Source organism: Gymnoscopelus microlampas (genome assembly GCF_963454915.1).
Source record: "Gymnoscopelus microlampas genome assembly, chromosome: 16".
Lineage (NCBI taxonomy): Eukaryota > Metazoa > Chordata > Actinopteri > Myctophiformes > Myctophidae > Gymnoscopelus > Gymnoscopelus microlampas.
The window spans coordinates 12903708-12921658 of record NC_139953.1 but is presented as its reverse complement, the minus strand read 5'-3'; the positions used below and the strand labels follow the sequence as shown (position 1 = coordinate 12921658).

The window sequence follows — 17951 nt, the reverse complement described above, 5'->3', positions numbered from 1 at the left end:
TCAGCCACAGACTCATACCGGTCCACATGACTGACCACACTGATCAGCACTGATAAGGTCCAGGGATTAGTGCGTGTATTACCATACTTGTGAGGACCAAATGTTTGTGTAGTACAGTTCAACCAATTCAATCCGGAAATGCGTCTGTGTCATTTTACATTTTATTGGCTATTCAAAAACAGCAGATCTACAAGCTCGTAGCTACGAGCTTGTAGATTAAAAAAATATGTACATTTTTAACTCTAATCTTTGCTTCTGGGGGATCCCTGGAGCAAAATATCCTGAGATGGGGGGGTCTGCGGACAAATACATATCATTTTGGGGGCTCCTTGACAAGAAAAAAGTTTGAGAATTGAGAACCACTGATATTATAGCAACATACGTTTTTTTCACAGTTTTTTTGTGTGTGAGAGAGAGAGAGAGGAGGAAAATGAGCTACATCAGCCTTGCTCAAACCTTGGACCTCCTCTCTCTCTCTCTCTCTCTCTCTCATGTCATCATCTCATTCTGCCTCATCCTACCCTGGTCCATCTTGCTGTTTACACTGTAATGTAATGATACAGTCTCTGCCATCTGTCTGGTCCGCTACCCTGGAGACATGTTAGGGAACTCTACACTTCACACACACACACACACACACACACACACACACACACACACACACACACACACACACACACACACACACACACACACACACACACACACACACACACACACACACACACACACACACACACACACCTACACACACACACACACACACACACACACACACACACACCCAGCACTTAGCCGTCATTGGACACACACACTTACATACTCGACACACACGACCATATATTGTGCAGACAATATATGGTCGTTGTGCCACAACATAATAATATATGATTGTGACATTCACCCATGAGAACAGATACTAGTGTGTCTGGTCCGTCCCCCCCCACACACACACACACACACACACTAGAATAAACTGACAGGCGCTACTGCAGTTAAACAAAAATGTATCAAAAAGATTAATTATAATGTGTTTTTCAACTCTCCAACTATTACAGAGGAAAACACTTGTCTGGTGTGATAATATTTAGATGAGTAGGCGGTGTATACGACTATTACACACAAACTGTCAACTTCAATGTACTTTTCATCAAAGTAAGGTTCACATAACAGTGTTGTGTTCAGACTGGCCTGGCACCCAATCTTAAGTGTGTTGCAGCGACAATGGCACCCTGACAACAAAAAGAAACGCATTTCCTTTCACATGCTTGCGCACACACACATGCGCGGGCCACAGGCGAATACACTGAGGGGAGACTGACTGTTGTGAGCTGAGAAGTTGCAGCCATCATGACCTTGTCTGCTCGTAAACCACGAGAGACGAGTAATCATCACTCTTAAACACAACATTTCCTATTCCTCACAAACACACACACACACACACACACAAACATGCACACATACGCACATATGCACACGAACACACGCACGCACGCACACACACACACACACACACACACACACACACACACACACACAGAGTCCATTCCTGCAGATGGATAAATTACAGGGAGAGGAACAGAGTGGCGCGGACCATCGGGAGGCAGAGGAAATGAGAAGGCTCAGCCAAGAGCATAATGGAACAACATGGAGGGAATAACGTACAGTACAGTAGCATACCGCAGGACTGACCAATCAGGAGGCCCGACATTTCTCCTGTGACATTATACTGTATAATGGTCAAGTAATGTCGTCTCTGTCGGGTGGAATCCTTCCTCGTATGTCCAAAACGGTTACTTTTCAGGATTCAAATTCAAAAGTAGCAACAGTAGCAGATCGACAAGCTTGATGTTTCGAGCTTGCAGAGCTGATACTTTTGATACTTTCGTACGACGCCGTATGATGATCAAGTAGGGCGTTCATTAAACAAAAAACACAAAAAGTTAGAATATGGAGCAACGATATAAAGTAGGACTACCAGGGCTATGGAAGCCTGCAGGCTTCCATGTTTTTCTGTTGTCTGTTTAGCTGTGGAACGTTGTGCTACTACTTGACAGAACGCCACTGAAATGGACTGCCCAATACTGTAAGCTGTCATGGTGACAAACTAGGGGTGTTAATCAAACTAATTTATGTTTGCACGAAACCGTTGTGCGACAACAAAGTATAAAATAGGGTATAAAGTGGTTAACTGACTCGTTGTCGATAGAATAATTGCCAAGACAAAACAATCGTCCAATCTGGATAAATCATACTGAATGAGTCATGTGCTCATCACGTCTCATGTGGCTGGGAGAAGGGGGGGAAAAAACAACACCATTTTGTTTTGCTGTACTGCAGTAAAAGCACAATTAAGGACAACACATGCAGCACTTCAGTAGCATCTCAGCGCAGACGGGGGGGTGGGTGGGGGTTTGGTGATGGTGGGGGGGATTAAAAGAAACTCATGCCTTGCTTAATTAGAGCTGTATACGCTGCCGGCACTGCCGCCGCCGCCACCAAAAAACAAGGCCGCTGGAGTCCCCCCTCCTCCAAGGAACAGACCGGCGCAGGCGGAAGAAAGGAAGGAAGGCAGCACATCCCAGCGGACAACAAACAGGTAGCCAGGCCCATTATTATGTTAAAACATTCAATCCTCTGCTTTCTCCAATAGACTAGTAGATGCAATTAACGCCGCTAGGAGAGGAGATTAGCGGTCCGGGGTCTGTGAGCCTGCAGTGCTAATGGGGGAACGGTGGCTCACCAGACCACTTAGTGAACGTTCTCGTTAGACCAGTGATTCTCAGCCTTTTGAATTTCAAGGGACCCCCAGTTTGATATTGTGAATATCAAATGAGAACCCGTAACGGGTTCATTTGGTTGGTCCCCCTGACGTTGAGAACCTGTACTTTAGACCAGTGGTTCTCAAACTTTTCCATGTCAAGGACCCCCAAATTGACACTTATTAGCCCGCGGATTTGAAAAAGATATGCCTGGGACGCCCATAAGAGAAGATTTTTACGGCTCTAGCAGTGACTCTCAACCATTTTAACCCCAGGACCCCCAGTTTGACATGCATTAGGCTACGGACCCCCATTTAATGGCATTTCTATCTCTGGGACCCCAATTTATATTGTAAAATCAATGTTAATTTAACTCTGAGAGTGTACAAATGGAACCAAATGGACCCGTCAATGGACCCTGACGGGTCCATTTGGTTCCATTTGTACACTCTCAGAGTTACAGACCCGTATGGGTCCATTTGGTTCACTATCCATCATTTAGCTGCGGACCCCCTGGAACTCCCTCAAGGAGCCCTGGGCGTCCCCGGACCCCACTTTGAGAACAAATGCTTTAGACGTCATGCCAAGGTGCAAAAACACCAATTGCATTTTGTTGTTGTTACACTGTAATAACCGCACATCGGCCATTAATTGTGCAAACGTGAAACAGGCCTTTACTTTTTAATAAAGACATTTTATGGCTTTTATACGCATAATAGACATTCTTGTGTCGAGTGTAGACTTCCATCAATCCAGCAGGTAACAGGTTAAAACAGTTAAAACAGATATGCCCTATTAGCGGTACGGTAGCATTAGCACAATACTGTCCATTCTGCTGTGACAGATATATCGTCTCTGTCCCAAAACTGTTACTTTTCAGGATTTCAAATGAAAAAGTCTCAAAAGTATCAGATCTGAGGCCCGGACGGCTAGGGTAGCGGTCCGGGCACCTAGGCGGGTTCGAGTCCCGCTCACAACGACCTTTGAAGCGTGTCACACCCCCATCTTTCTTTCCCCATTTCCTGTCAGTCTACTATAGTATCAATAAAAGCCGTTAATTTACGATTTTAAAAGATAACATATGGAGATAAGCAGTGGTGGAAAAAGTACTCAAATTCTTTACTTAAGTAAAAGTAAGTAAAAGTTTCATAATATCATAATTTATATCTGAAAAGTAACTAGTACCTAAAGTTTTTTTATTGTAAAAGTACAATATTTGCCTCTGAGATGTAGTGGTAGAAGTACAAGTATTGGAAATTGGAAATACTCAAGTAAAGTACAAATACCTCAAAATTTGACTTAAGTACAGTACTTAAGTAAATGTACACTTAGTTACTTTCCACCACTGGAGATAAGAGGTTTGTGCCCGACAGAAACGATATACTTAGAGCTCCAGTGTCATATATATATATATATATTTATACATATATATACTAGATCTAAGCTCGTTGTGAGCTTGTAGATGGGAGGTATTTTCAATGCCTCGACACTGGCGCGCAACTATAATATATAAACCATATAGCGTGCTGCACAAAAACAGAGTGTTTTCGGAGCGGAGCGGCCGGAGAGACTCAGATGTTATAATTTCCTGCAGTTTCATGGCAGGGCATCAGAGAAAACACAGCTGTGTCACTGGCTGGCTGAGTGCTTTAATCTATTCTGCAAGCGCATCTGTGTGCACTGCATCAGCCTACGTCATTAGCAGGCTGCCCTTTTTCTGCATGTGTGTGTGTGTGTGTGTGTGCATCCGTGCGTGTTTGTGTGTGTGTGTGTGTGTGTGTGTGTGTGTGTGTGTGTGTGTGTGTGTGTGCGTGTGCGTGTGCGTGTGTGTGTGTGTGTGTTAGATATGGGTGTGTTCAACTGGCACCCGTGGCCATGATTCATTTGCATAAATTCATTCTTTTTTAATGCACTTATAAATGAATTAATGGAAACACATGCAAACAAGTGTGTATGGAAGTGTATGCATGTTTTGCTACAGTGCGTACATGTGTTGTACTGGGTGTGTGTGTGTGTGTGTGTGTGTGTGTGTGTGTGTGTGTGTGTGTGTGTGTGTGTGTGTGTGGGTGGGTGGGTGGGTGTGTCATACAGGAATCAGCGAATAAAAAATGAGTACAATCTGTTCCCAATTCCATGCACACAAATACACAAGCATACACACATATATGCAAAATACACACACATACATGCAAAATACACACATACACACACGGCGGCACACGCACGCACGCACACACGCACACTTAGCATGAGCGGAGAGGATAATGAGGTGGGTTTTTGTGCCTGAGGTCCTGCTTGGCCCCAGCTGAAGGCCAAGTCTTCACATCACAGACACTAATCTTTGTGATGGTCAAGGGTCCACGCCAGCCAGCGCTACATTTAGGCCGCTCAGCAGCAGTGCTGTGTGGCGCTGATTGCAGGGACCACCGAGGGACGGGGGGGACAGGGGGGGGGCGACGAGGATGAGGAGCAGTGGTGGACACAGTAACTAAGTACATTTACTTGAGTACCGTACTTAACCACTTAAACCCTATATGGTCCCTCAGGGATCTACTGTATATATGAGTGTATTTTGTCATTTTGTTTTCTGTGTTATTGTGGGGAAAGCTTTCGCTGAGATTAGCCGATCGACAAGCTCTATTTTCCCCACAATGAGGATGCTAGTGTTTAAGTATTTTTTTTGGGGAGTATTTGTTAAAGGACGACTTCACCCATTTTCAACCTATCTTCATATAATAGGTCCTCACTAATGCTCATGATAAAATGGTACCATTTTTTTCTACTCAGTCTGTGTCTCGGAGGAGGGCTGTGGACAGTTTAGAAACCTGTGACATCATCGATGGGGAATCCAAGCTAATAGAAACTGCAGGCTTTCTATTCCTGGAAAGTTGCAATGCAATAATATAAGCCATTGTTCTCGCGTTAATAAAAATTTAAATACAAAAATTGAAATCTTGTTGGAAAATAAAATCCTGCCTAACGATTATGTCACTGGTAGACGGGTTTCTGGGGGACTGTCCAAAGCCCTCCGAGACACAGACTGAGTAAAAAAAAATGTATCATTTTATTATGAGCATTAGTGAGGACCTATTATACTGTATGAAGATAGGTTGAAAATGGGTGAAGTCGTCCTTTAACTCTCACTCTGCTACGTTTCAAAATAGAAATATTGTACTATTTGACTCCATTACATTGCTAGGAAGGGACTCTTGGGACCCAAACTTACAGATATACATTATGAATTAACAGCCCTATTTCAAGTAAAGTCAAAATAGCAGATGAGCTTGTAGATTTGCTATTTTGACTATATTTGAACATTTCATCGGAAATGTTCTAGATTTCAAGGACCCCCATCTGAAACTAGTTTAGTGCCAGGGAACCCCATACAAGATTTATGTTGTAAAAATATTCCAAATTTGTCAACATTTTTCAAGATAATATTTTTTTAACAGCATCTCCACGCATCAGCTCGCAGATTGGCTATTTTCAAATACGTCACCAATGTATATACACTGTAGGTTTAAAGTGGTTCAACTGATTCTGATGCCATAGTCACAAATTTAGCTGGGGACCCCCCCGGAACCCTTTCAAGGAACCCCCTGGGGGGGAGGTCCCTGCCGGACCCCACTTTGAGAGAACCACCGATGTAGAGGAAAAAAGAGAGAGAGAGATGCCTGGTTGAGCCTCGACATCCTCATTCCAGGGTGAACCGCTACTAAACGCCACTAATCGCGTTATAAAACCGTCCATCAGCGTTTACGAGGCTGCGTCAGCCGAAGCATAAACACATCCCACTGTTCTCCTTCGCCAAGGAAACACAGTCAGGGATCCTTAATTGAGGAAATTGACTCCGGAGAACGCTCGTGGAATTGAAACAAGGCTGATTTTTTTTTTTTTTTTTTTATGGCGACACTAAACAGCGTAACGGTAAACGACGACACCAGCCATGGATTGTTGTTTTGCTGCATATAAATCGCTCTCAACTGACTGTGCACCCCGCCACACAGTCATCCATTGTGTATAATTAGCTTAGCTTTTACAGAAGGCCGTCTGTCTTGTTTCCCCGACGCTGGTCAAATTGATTTTGCCCATTTGGGTCTGAATAAACGGCATCCCAAGCACTCGCAGTCGACTGGTCAATATGGCTGAACACGGACGCAGACGGTTTTTCAGCGACTGCGGTCATGTTCACTTTATTTAAGACAGATCTTTGTCGTGGCTCGTGAGCAGGCAGTACCAGCAGTAGGAGCCTATTCTTACAGTATTAAAGAGGGCCAGGTGTTTAACCCATTCAATCCAGGAAAGCATCTGTATCATTTTAGCAATAGCCCATATAGCAGCAAAAGTAGTTCATATACTGTAGTATGTATCACAATCATTTTAACCCCTTTAACCATTATTTAATACTTTGGCTATTCAATACTTTGGCAGATATACAAGCTCATAAGCCTACAAGCTTGTAGATCGGCTATTTTTTTTAAATCATTATTTTTTTTGTGAATCTTACTCAAATTTTTACTCCAATCTTTGCTTTTGGGGGTCCCTGGAACAAAATATTTTGAGATGGGGGGAGGCGGCCAAATACATTTTTTTTTTACACATAGATTTTGGGGGTCCTTTTTGAGAACCACTGATATAGCAACTTAAGTTTTTCAGAAAACCTAGAAGACATTTTTAGAATCGGCCTCAGGTCTTAATGGGTTAATACAGATCTTGCCGTGAGCAGGCAGTACCAGCAGTAGTAGCAGCACTATTCTTACAGTATTAAAGAGGGCCAGGTGTTTAATATGAGGCTTGTGGTCAGGGTCAAGGTGATGGATGCACACTAACAGACCAACATCCAGGGGGCGTCATTTGGGGTTCCAGGGGATGGTATTTGCCACCCCCGAGCTTTTGCATTTAACAGGGGAAAACATCTGGTATTTAATTAATGTTTCCTCCACTTCTGAATGTTTTCTTTTTGCAGATTAATCAGATTTGTTTTCTTTCTGCAACCATACATTCACTAATCACTTTAAAACTATTTTGGGCATGTCATTACATTTTTAATAGCATAAATAGCAGATCTACAAGCTCACGGCGCATCGCATGGCTATTTTTTAAATCGGGCTTAAGCGGACAATTTTTTGCCACCTTCTAGTTCTGGTGTGCGTCTCCCATTCCGACATCTCACTACTCCGACTAGTGGCTTCCGCGTGCGGTTAGGGTTAGGGTTAGGGTTAGGTATAGGGTTAGTTAACGTCGGAAAGGCGACATGTCGGAAAGGCGACATGTATCCTCTAGTTTTGTATGTAATGAGGCCTGTGCCAGCATCAGCCATCAGGTTCAGACAACTGTGCAACACTGCAGCATGAATCTATCATTCTCATTCGGACAGCATATATATCAGCAAAATATCAAAAATGTTCAAGTGTGGCGATATTGGCTTCACCAGTAAGTGACTGCTTAGTGATGGAAGGTTTAATTTAATTTAGATCAACCCAGCATGGCATGCAGAGCCAAGTGGCCGTTCACAATGAACACGGAGGGCACATTACAGCACTTTCACTTCCTCCATTCAGAAACATAACAAAACAAAGGCGAACGAATGGCCTGCTGGCAGGAGAGATGAAGTTAATGTTGTGGTTATGAATATAATTACTGCAATATTCAGGGAAGATATTGCATTCTGACTGGTCGTCAACACAGGGCAGCCAGTGTTGACAGATTTTGCGAGAGAAATAAGCAACCAGGTCTATGAAAACAAGCCCAAAAGAAGGAACTAGGCCACATGAGCACTTTAAAGTTTAAACCTATTTACATCGGCTATTTATTTATTTAGGAAACAAGTGGGAAATATCTTCAGATGGGGGTCTGTAGTGCAGGCAAATACATATTAATTTGGGGATCCTTGACAAGAAAATGTTTGAGAATCACTGGTCTTTGGGAGGCAAGATAAAGCAACTACACTTTAGAAAGAAGCCCAAAAAACAGCAACTACCAATATTTCGTTCCTGTCGGGCAGAAACCTCTTATCTCTATATTTTAACGTTTTATGTTTTTTTCGTAAATGATCTAAACGTGTCGCAATCTAAACGCTATTCCCTTCGCGCCGCGTTTCGAGCTTGTGGATCTGCTACTTTTGATACTTTTGAATTTGAATCCTGACAGTGTGGGACATAGGTTTCAGAGACAAAGTTGCTTATAATAAGCGGACAAGGCAACACTGCGGAGTGCAAGCAAACATCCTCACTCTGCTGCCGTCGATTGAAGTCTCTCCGGGGATACCGTGGGTGTTGGAGGAACTGGGGGGTGGCTAATGATACAAACCTCACCCTAATGGAACAATGCCACTATTCATGTCTGCAATTTAATTGAATTACACCTCAGTGATCTCAAATGACAGCGGAACACGGGGCAAGAGAGCCGGGCTGACAACTGTTACCAGAGACAACTGCTATGGAGGCTACGCAGGCTGGTGTCATGGTGGAGATTGGAGAACCCCCTCTGTAGCCTCTGTTTCTGCAAGCTTTCTATTTCTGTTTTCATGTCAAGGACCCCAAATTATTATGTATACAGTACGGACGCCCATCTGAAAATAATGTGTGCCCCCTCCCCTCCTCCATACAAGATTTGTGTTGTTAAAATGTTTCAAATATATATTATACATTTTTTTCAAGATAAAAAAATAAAACGAAAATAGCAGATCTACAAGCCCACAACATGTCGCAAGGTGGCCTGTTGTGGTCTTGTAGATCTGCTATTTTCAAAAGGTCAACGTATATAAGTTTAAAGTGGTTGAACTGATTTTGATGCTATATTAATCCATTTAGCTGGGGACCCCCTGGAACCCCCTCAAGGACTCCCGGACCTCACTTTAAGAACCACTGTCGACAGAACCAAATGTAAGGGTCCATTTGGTTGCATCTGTACACTCTCAGAGTTATGGGGGTCTATGTGGCCTAACTGCAAACCAAACTGGAGGTCCTTGAAATAAAACAGTTTGAGAACCACTGCAGTAGTGTGTCAAGGGCCATACTGTATCTCCAATCCAACGAGAGTGTCATTTTATAGGCCAGTGGTTCTCAAACTTTTACATTTCAAAAACCCCTGCACCTTTTCTTTTTTGTTTATTTCAGTCAATTTGTGGTAACATAGTTACAATTTCATAGGTAATACAAAAAAACGAATTTATAAAGAAAAGATAACCACATTAACATAACCCTTAACTCTGACAGCATACAAATGGAACTTAGAACCCCCTTAGCCCATTAAGACCGGGAACGGATCTGTGTCATTTTAAGATTTCTTTGACTATTCAAAAATAGCAGATCTACAAGCTCATAGCGCGGCACCGAGTGCCACGCTACGAGCTTGTAGATCTGCTTTTTTTCTTTTTCTTCTTGAAAATGTGTGCGAATCTTTGAATATATATATTTTTAAAGCAAACATTTTAACTCAAATATTTGCTTCTGGTGGTCCCTGGAAGAAAATATTTTGAGATGGGGGTCCGCAGCCAAATGCATATCATTTTGGGGGTCCTTGACATGAAAAAGTTTGATGAGATGATATAGCAACACAACTTTTTCAAAAAACTGTAGGGATTTAGAAGACATTTTGTAGAATCGGCCTCAGGTCTTAATGGGTTAAGGACCCCTGAGAGTCCCTGGACCCCACTTTGAGAACCACTGTTATAGGCCATGTTCCCCTACCTACTACCACATGCCACGAAGAGGACAGAAATACACACAAGAGGAGCCATTTAAACAATGAGCCGTAATGTATCGCTTCAGGCGTGACGTTGGGGGCAGGTTTTTTTTCTACGCGTGCGGCAGTTAGCCAGCTAATGAGGTGTCAACTCTGCACGGCACGCTGCTTAATCTGAGCCCGGCGTGTTCCGCGCCTTCCGTTACAGACATCCAACACACCTGCAAACCACACTGACACACTGAACTATAACCAGTGGTGGTCAAAGTACTCATCCCCAGTCAAAGTATAGATACTAGATTGCCTCACCACATCTAGGTCCAAGGGCTATAAACAGTATGAAATGTCGAAAAATAATGTATAAATAATGATGTATGAAGTGGTGAAAATGCTGACCATGCACATGCAAAATACTGTATATTTGTTACCATTATTTCTGTTGTAGCTGGTTTCTGTTACTGTGTGTAGTATTATTATTGTTGATATTATCATTGTTATTATTTCTTTTCCTTTTTTTGGAACATAACTGAGGGTATGATGATTTGAGAGAACAAAAGACATAGAGAGAAAAATAATGAACTTGTATTTGTGCTGGGGGAAGGTATGGGGGAATGAAATGTTTTTAATGTTGAAAATCAAATAAAAAGATTTATTTTATTTTTTTAAATAGCAGAGCTACAAGCTCGTATTGCGGTACTCGTGCCGCGCTATGAGCTTGTATATTTGCTATTTTTGAATAGCCAAAGTATAAAACATGGGGGGAAAAAAGTATGATACTCCAGGTCAAATATTACTCGACTACAAGTGAAAGTTGCTCTGTCAAATATGCACTCAAGTTACAGTACCGCAGTAATTGCTTTTAAAAAATACTTTACTATTCAAAAGTACAAATAGTACATTTTCTTTTTAATATCCCTGCATTGCTGTATTGAAATGTAGACAAAAAAAAAAACAATTCCTCTTGATGCGACGTGTTGTGAGCTTGTAGATCAGCTATTTTCAGTGTATTTGAAATAGGGCTGAAGTGGTTATTTTATAATGCACTTTTTCCCTTCCTAGAAATGTAGTGGAGCCAATAAAGTACAATATTTGTCTTGGAAATGTAGTGGAGTGAAAGTCATAAGTATCCAAAAAATACTAATACCCAAGTACGGATACTCGTGCATGTAAATGTACTTAACTACAGTACTCATTAAGTAAATGTACTTAGTTACTGTCCACCACTGCCGAGAACAATTTGGGGGTGATGAAACTCTGCTACCAAAGTTAAATGAATACTTGGCACGGCAAGCTAGTACAATCCCAGCTCCACTCATCACACAAATGATGGTGAAATGTCTGTCAGTGTTCTGTGAGGGCTTTAGAAATGAGGGATATCTCAAAGTGAACATGCTTTCTGCGTTTCATATCAGACTGAGTGCCCTGGTATTGTCGAGGTCCTTTGTAGAAAAGTCTGCAGCATATCTGGAATCCTTCTGTATTCAAATCCTGAGAGTTCATTTTACTCTGAGTGTTCAAATGGACACTTTCGGGTCCATTTGAACACTCTCAGAGTTTAAATGAACACTCAGGATTTTACAGTGGCCTATAGAGATGACAGCCAGAGGAGAAGAAAGAAGGCACTAATTATAGAGCGCGATCCACCTAGCTTACAATAGCCCGTCAATGGTGTTTAGCTGCACACAAGACCTAAGGAATTGTCCTCGTAAAAAAACACTGGGGCTGTGTTTAAATTGTCTGTTTTGAAGCATATTTGAGGGTTAAGGTCAGGTCACATATTATTGTACGGCGTCATCATCTCACAAGCTTTGTGCTGCCTGTGCCTCAGTGGAAAAGAGTCCAGGTATAGGGTGCTGCTGTGTCGCTCCTCTGCTTAAAACTAGACTAATAAAACAAACTATCTCAAAACCACCGTAAGATTGTTTTTTTTAGGCCACCATGGAAACCCAGTCCATGCCAGGATTACGCCCAAACTTCACCAGAAACAGTCGATTAAGCCCAAATCGAGTCGGGTATTAGGCTGAAGCCCTCGTGTCGGTATAGTTTTTATTCGCTCTCACCGGATCTACGCAACCTTCGCTTTAGACTAATACTCAGCGGGAGGTTTACAGAAGCAGGGGTGCACTTAAACGTTTGAATTAATTCTAATATTGCATATAATAATCCAGCAGAAGGTACATGATGGTTATGAACTGCCTCAGATGTTCACATCTCTTCAGTCCCTTATGGGCTGACCTAAAAAAGAAGAAACACGTGTTGCACTCAGTAACACTTTCGATGGGGGTAACAAATGAGAGTGGCGTGGGCTTTCATCTGAGGATTTCTATCGTATCAGTGCAAAGGAAGGAGACTTAAGCCTAATACTGTGCATACTTCATATAATGACACTGAAGATCAGTTCTTAACAGATCAGTTCTTGATGCCGATGCATAAATGGCCCAGCTTCAAACCCTGTTTTGGAGGTGTGTGCTACGCTTCAATCGCTCTTTAATGAAATACTTCCACTGCAATGGTTACAATAGCTGGTTACTAGCACAAACATACTAAACTAAGTAGCTAATATAATAAACAAATGCAAGGTCGAACACGAACGTCTTTACACACTGAGATACGATCACGCCTTAAGCCTGATTCTCACATCTAAAGCTGATCACTTAATGGAGTTAGCAAGGTACAACTGAAGTTCAGGAGGCAAGACCAAGAGCTGATGACAACCACACACACCTCCTACCCAGCCTGATGCCCTCTCCACCCCTTGTGCCAACTCCTGCCAATCAAGTAGTCAACAACTCCGCCCCTGCATGCAAATGACTCATCTTGTCTTCGAATCTAGCTGATGACAAATCCTCCCCACGTCAATGAGAGTGGTATTTAAACCCTGCTTTGGTAACCTGTCAGTGTGTACCGCCCAATCTCACGTCTCCGTACCATGTCAGATTAGCTGTGATGTCTGTTTAGTGTTTACCTGTGCGGGTGTACGTCTTTTGAATAAAATTCCAGTTTAGTTTTAGTCATATTTTAGTCATCTGAAATGTTTTACTGTTAGTCTAGTTTTAGTCGACTACAGTAAGTCAGAAGATTATTGTCGACTAAATCTACAGTTGATTTAGTCGACTAAAATGTATTTTGTCGGTGCCTTGATGGTGTCGTAATGGCTGATTTTACACTTGGTTGCATGCTGAAAATAGCAGATCTAGATCTGCTATTTTCAGAGTGCAACACCGGAGCGCAACCACACATAAAATTACTCGTCTTTTAGTCCTACTGGATCTAGTTTTTATTTGTTGACGAAATTGTCAATATATTTAGTCATAGTTTTAGTCATCGTAGCTTAGTTTTTATTTCGTTTTGGTAGTGAAGAAAGGTAGTCGACGAACATTTTTCATCATAGTTTTAGTCGACGAAATCAACACCGGTGTACGCATGCGTGCGTGTCTACGGAGACAGTCCAATGTACGATTTATCTTTACCTCAGCCCCTACCCTTCAGTCAGGAAGCGAAGACATAACACTTATGTACACACTTAACTACTTTCAAGTGAGGTCCCTATTTTGCGCATGACATTATAGGTAAACATTTTCAAAAACTTTTAAAAATGTACAAGGAAGAAAGAAGTATATAAAAAATAAAGAACAGCAAATCTACAATCAACAAGCAACACAATGTGTTGCGATGGAGCGTGTTGTGAGCTTGTAGATCTATTTTCTCTATTCATCGTACGACAAAGTATGATGTCACAGCACGAAAGAGCTCTAGTAGAGCTCTGACTTCTAACCCCTCTGTTTTCTGGACTGGTGGTTAGACGTCAGAGCTCTGGAGCAACTACACGAGCTTCAACAAATGGTAACTGTCTTGTTCTCATGTGCAAGAACTCATTTGGACAGTCTACCTTCTCAGTAAAGGGAGCAGAACTTTGGAATAAGTCATTTTTTTGCACTTTATCTCCTCACCGATATACAAGAGTTAATAATCTGAACATTGTTGTACAACCTATCTCCCCATCCATACATGGCCATTACATAATGTTATGTAATGGCCAAAGGTATGCAAGCTATAAGCACAATGATCAAAATCATTTAATCAATCATTTTTTTTCACCAAAAATCTTTGTAAACATTGATCGAGATCAACAATTGTGATACAATATTCAGCAAAAGTAATCCAGATTATTATTTTTGTCATAATCATCTAATCGCCCTAACACACACACGCACTTCATACAAACGCACGCTCTTCTTCTGTTTGTACCTTACTAACTCACTTTCTATTTCTATACTCACTTTTCATCTTTCTCGATCAGTCACACTGTTCTCACTCTCTCTCTCTCTCTCTCTCACACACACACAGACACCCACACACACACACACACACACACACACACACACACACACACACACACACACACATGCATACATACACACAGAGCTCATTTTGTCCTACACATGCCGAGTCATGCAGAAAACACAAGGGGAGCTTTTTTTTGTTTTTAATCCCTGAGAACACAGCGAAAGGCACTAACCTGAGACATCTGAAGATAGATCTGACAAACAGACAGACAGACAGACAGACAGACAGACAGACAGACAGACAGACAGACTGTCACAAGCTATGCCCATTTTAGCAGATAGACAGAAAGACAGCTAATTAAACAAACAGGCTGCCTGATAAGACAGACAGACAGATAATCAGACAGAGGCTGTCTAACAGACATATACTGTAGTCAGACAGCCAGCCAGCCAGACAGACAGCCAGACAGCCAGCCAGACAGACTTATTCTTCTCTTTCTCTCCTGTAACATCATGCCATCTTGCCTCTCCCCCTCTGCTCTATTCTTCTCAGCCTCTCATCCCCACCTCGACTGCTCATCATTATTCTTCACCTCTTTTTTCCCCACTCACCCTATCCAATCCATTTATCCCTCCTACGTTTCATTCCTTTATTTTCCTTTCATTCCCCCCCCCCCGCTGGTAAACCTCTTTGCTTTGCTGCTGCAGCTTATCTCTCCATCTCTCTATCTCTCCATCCCTCCATCCTCTCCTCCTCTGGTCACCTCTACTGCACTCCCGCTCATCTGTTCTCCGCTCATATCCTTCCTCCTCTCCATCTCGCATCTTTTATCCTCTATTCTACCCCTTTATTATCTCCACCAGGAGATCCGTTCACACTTGTCTGTCTGTCTGTCTGTCTGTCTGTCTGTCTGTCTGTCTGTCTGTCTGGCAGGCATATCACTAGGTCAATCAGCATCATATTCTTAAGCACTTGACAGTACAGGCACAATCATCCCTCCAGGCTATGGGATAAGCATACCCACTAGCCAATTACAATACTCTCCTGTCCCTCTGGCTTATGGGATGTACAGTAACTGGTCTAGTCAATTGCAGACATGGAAGTTTGCAAGCTGACATTACATTAACAGCAACGTAGATGTGACAACATACGCCCCCATTCACATTCAACTCAGTCCAAGGTGTCACAAGTCATATAGACAGATGGACAGAGGTTCTGCTGAGTGCACCTTTCACATTCCTACCTGTTCTCCTCTCCTCCCTAGTTGTTTACATTCCTTCCATCATGTTTTTCCTCTCCTTCCAACCACAGACCTCTTCCCCTATTCTCTCTTCTCCTCTTCTTCCCGCTCACCTCTTCATTTCCCCCCAGCTCCCCATCTCCTCTTCTTCCTCGCCTCCTCCTCCCTGCCTTTACCATTTACATAGCGTTCCCTCTCCTCTCCTCCAGGAGAACCTTTCACATTCATCTGCATGCTCCTCAGGTCCACTTCACGATTAACGGGGATCAATCGGAGCCCAATCTGCCCAGACACTTGCTTAAAATGGCCAATGAGTCGTTCCAGAGGCTCCCAAATAAAACAGAGGTCCTCAGTTTCAGCCCCACACGGACATTCAAACACGGTCACATCTGCAGGGAAGACAGCCAGAGAGTGACCGAGAGAGAGAGAGAGAGAGACGTGTCGGTCTATGGAGCGAGGTGAATCTTAAAGGTTGAATAGGTAATACAAGCAGCCAGGGAACGGATAATGCCGTACACACACACACACACGGTACAGAGAAATGCAACGCTTTCGCCTCTCTCTGTGGAATGTTTCTATGTACGAGAGTCGCTGTCACTTCTATGTAATGACGACTTTGTGCAGAAAAACATTGGGCCCGATTCACTAGGCGGGTCGTAAATAACGTGTAAATAAAGTGACTAAAGGGGCGCGTATTTCCGATAAGCACAAACGGACGTGAAATTCGTGTATCGCCGGTCCTTCTCATTTTTGTCTGACAGTCAGAGGCGCGTTCACGAGGAGAATCATTTGCATTGCTCCACGCCCCATTTAAGTACTTAAAAGGCAACCGGAAACTGACGAAATACGTCACTACTCTTCAAAAGGGACAGATCTACAACATGGCGCGACGCACCGCATGAACTTGCAGATCAGCGCAAGCGAGACCCTCCCGCGGTTAAACGTTTATTAAGTAAATAGCCGACTCTCACGTGTAATGAGGAGAATAAGAAGTTTGTTTACAGTTTAACCTCACGACCAAAGACTAATACAACTTAGAATGGCCTGGAATATTTAAGCCCTTTCTACTGAAAAATCACTCTCTCACCTTTGCCGAGGTAAAAAGATGATGCTGGAAATCTGGAATCCGCCTATATCCGATCATTTTTATCAGAGCTTCATTGATTACTGAGGGGAATCTGTCCTTTGGACGAACCCTCCATTGTCCGACTCCTACATCGGAATTGGATATGGAGTAATGGACACAGGCAGCTAGATTTAATCCTATCCTATCCTGCGTTCATGTGATGGGCAATATTATAAATTAATAGCGCAAGGTTGGCATGAAAGTCCAAAAGGCAAAACAGTGGCCACACTTGCAAACACGCCTAATAATTCAGCTCAAATACGTCAACTGAAAATAAATAAAAATCGGTTGAATTTGCAATTTTGCAAAACTTTTTTATGTGTTGACAAATGTTGAGGTTTGCACTATTGAAATTAATGAAGAATAAGGCAATCTGACATATACGCTAGCTTTCGTCCCATAAGTCATGCCTCCGAGCAGACGTGAGAAAGAGCGTGCCTGCGTCCAATTTTTATTAAATGAATCAGACACCTAACATAGGAATTTTCGCAAACGCTGGTACGTTATGGCCGTAGACTGCTTAGTGAATCGGGCCCCTTGACACAAGAGTGCAGAGCCGAGGGGACTAAGATAGTATTAAAGTCATGTGTTCAATACCTGTGTGATCTCTCAAAAACACCCACACCTGGAAACACAACACAACAGAGGATTTTATACCAGTGCTTCCCAAACCTCAAGGATCCCCAAATTGTATTTGGCTGCGGACCCCCATCTCAAACATTATTTGTGCCAGGGCCCTCCAGAAGCAAAGATTTGAGTTAACAATGTTCGCTTTTTAAAAAACATATATATTCAAAGATTTGCACAAATGTTCTAGATTTTTCAAAAATAGCTTGTAGATCTGCTATTT

General features: G+C 42.5%; 1 protein-coding gene across 2 annotated transcripts in view; it reads right to left on the bottom strand.

Moving 5' to 3' along the window:
• pak5 (p21 protein (Cdc42/Rac)-activated kinase 5) overlaps nucleotides 1-17951 on the bottom strand; it is a 112777-nt gene that overhangs the window by 94301 nt on the left and 525 nt on the right. The gene's annotated exons all lie outside the window — the stretch shown is intronic.